Raw genomic sequence first — 3,278 nt, 5'->3', positions numbered from 1 at the left:
TGTACACACATACACACAGAGCTTTCATCATGCTCTATACAGACCCCAAAACATAACCCTCTGAGCTTTCATCCTTTCCTACCCTAATCTATTAGTCCATCACCACCCAACCTCCTAGTATTGAATGCATCCTTCCTAACAGCTTATATCCTCCACATTAGCCTCCTCCAGCCTAGAGCTCCTGTGAAGCAGAGTTCTAACATCGCCCCAAAGATCCCTGTCCTGTAATGTGCATGCACAGACTCCCAATAAGTCAGTCAAACACCAATTCAGGTGCTGCTGTGAAGGGACTTGCAGATGTGATTGAGCTTCCAGCTGGTTGCTTTAAAGTGGGAGAAATTATCTGACAGGCCTAATCTAATGACATCCACCCTTTAAATCTTGATTTAGAGCATAGGAACAGAAAGAGTTGAAAGCAGGAGTACATGAATGGAGAGAACATGTGACAAGGAATTATGAGTCTCTAACTGTTTAGATGGCTCTGGCCAACAGCAAGAATACCAGGGCTTCTCTTCAACAAATGCAGGAATCAATTTTTTCCAACACTGTTAGTTTGAAAGAGGGTCATGAGTCCCCTAAAACAACACAGTACTGCTGGCCTAGGTTTCTGCCCTGTGATATACTGGCATGCCATGTCTGGGCTTCTGACCTACAGGACTATGAACTAACAAGGGCAGATGGTTTAAATTGTCAGCACTAAGTCTGTGATAATTTGTTCTGTAACAATAGAAAAGTTGTATACTTTCTCCAGTCCAGGTCTCTCCCAATCTGTATCTCCTCCAGCTATGTCCCTACCCTGCATTCTGCCAGGACATCTCTCCAGCTTGAATCTTTTCCCAGCCTGCACCACATACCCAACAAGAATGGATTCCCCTGGGCTGCTCCTTGCCAACCTGTACCATCCCCAGCCTGAATACCCCCACAAACACACAATAATAAAATATTGCCATATACCCCCCATTAAGACTGTTTCCTCACACAAACACCACTACCATACTACCCAGCCCCTGCACAGCATGACACCCTGAGTCACTCTGCTCAACCAAGAGCACACTGGTCAAGGCCACCTTCTGTAGGACCAGATGGAAACTTTGTCTCCCTTCCAGGACTGGTGAGCAGGACCCAGCAATCCAAAAGGAAAATGTAATCTCTCCTTGTTTGTTCCATTGAGTCTAAGCCAATCATGAGCAGCCCACAGCTCTGATGCCCACACGCCTAATCTCTGTGCTGACTTCCCAGCACTCTGGAATCTGAGCCCCTTCACACGCTCCTTTCACAGGGAAAGGAAATGAGGCCAGATTGACTGGCCACAGCCTCCCATCCTTCCTGAGGATTCTCAAATCCCTTTTCTCCACAAGTCCAGTATTGCTAAGTATTCTAGCCCTTCTCACCTCAAGTTAACTTTTGTCTTCTCTCCCTCTGGACATTTTTCCATCTGTGTTACCCCACATTTGCCAGATGGTGATTTCCTCAGTTATATATTCCTCCATAATTATCCACATACCTCAACCTGAATTTTCTATGAGGTTGATTAGACAAGTGACATAAGTATCCATACCTTCCATCAACAAGTCAACACGAGAGAAAGAAGATAGAAGAACATCTATATAACTGGGCTCTGGTGGCTCATGCCTGTAATCCCAGCGACACAAGAAGCTGAGATCTGAAGATTGCCATTCAAAGCCAGCCCTGGCAAAAAGTCCATGAGACTCTTATCTCCAACAAACTACTCAGAAAAAGCTGAAAGTGGCATTGTGGCTCAAGTGGTAGCCTTGAGCACAAAGAGACACAGGGCTAGCTCCCGGGCCCTGAGTTCCAGGATGGGCAAAGAAAAAAAAAAAGAACATCTGTATAGAAGGATAGCTTTATGTATATATTTACCTATTTATTATATATACATATAATAAAACAGTTTTATCTATACATATATAAACAAATGATGGTACAGTCATCACTCTTAACTTGTAGACAAAAAAATTAAGGCCTAGAGAAGTTAAGTACCTTACCTAGGCCTCACAGCAAGCAAGCAGCAGAGCTAGGGATACTAACTCAGATAGTCTGGTTTCAGAGCCCATCCTTTTACCACTCTGCTGAACATTTACACAGTGTTAAGATCATTCTACAAAGTAGAGCATATTATCATCTATGGTGAGAAAAGAGCAGGAAAGAAAGTGGAAAAAGGTAGAATTTTCACAGGAAGTGGGATTTGGGCTAGCATGATGAAGACAGTGAGGCTGAGACTCACAAAGCAGGCATTCAGGGTGGAAAAATGAAATATACAAGGCACAGTTCTGGTGCTTCATTTTCCTAGGGGAGTATGGGCTATAAGTCTGGAGAGAAAGTGAAGACGAGATAGTAGCAGTCCTGAAGCCCAAGCTAAGGCATTTGAGCTGAGCCATAAGGCAAGAGGGGGATCTCAGAAGGTTTGTGAGCAAATGGATAGGAAGAGAGGAAGGACTGTGATGGTGGTTACTGACTGAATTTGCAAGATCAGAAATTTAAAAAAAAATCCAGGAATGTGGCTTAGTGGTAGAATGCTTGTCTAGAATGCATGAAGCCCTGAGTTCAATTCCTCATGACCCAAAGACACAGAAAAAGCCAGAAGTGATGCTGTGGCTCAAGTGGTAGAGTACTAGCTTTAAGCAAAAAGAAGCACAGAGACAGTGCCCAGGCCCCCCGAGTTCAAACCCCAGATCCGGCAAAAAAAAAACTCAGCCCAAGGGTTAGTGCTTTGATGACTAGAATAATTTCAGTTTTAATAATAGAAATTGATTAAATCATACTTGGAGCTGAAATTTACCTCCTTTCAATAGTTATACATGATTGATCTTTAAATTCAGACAGGTTAGAAATTGTATGTTTGCTTTCTCCATAAAGCAATCTAAAAATCTGTAGATTCTGTAAGAAGTTGACAGCATCATCAGAATCCTATAGACTTTCCTCTCCTGTAGAAAAATTCAAAACAATGAATAAGAAAAATTCAGCTTTAATATGGGCATTTGAGCAAGCAACATTTTGCCTTCTGGGGTGGTATTTCCTTGAAGAATGTTACATGACTTTGAACTGATTCCAAATATTTACATAGTACTACAGTTTAATGTTAAATGTCCCCCACAGGCCCATCTGTTCAAGGTTTAACCTCTAGTGAGGCACTACTAGAAGGTCATAAAAAAATTTGGTGGGGGAAGTGTGTGCCTTGTGAGAAGTCCTTAGATCACTGAAAGCATGGCCTCCTAAAGGAATTGTCAGACCCCATTTCATTCTTCTCTTTGCTCTCT

The sequence above is a fragment of the Dipodomys merriami genome, unplaced genomic scaffold (genome assembly GCF_024711535.1).
Source record: "Dipodomys merriami isolate MVZ:Mamm:240054 unplaced genomic scaffold, mDipMer1.0.p SCAF_1, whole genome shotgun sequence".
NCBI lineage: Eukaryota > Metazoa > Chordata > Mammalia > Rodentia > Heteromyidae > Dipodomys > Dipodomys merriami.
The sequence above is the reverse complement of the archived record's forward strand: the minus strand, read 5'-3'. Positions refer to the sequence as shown.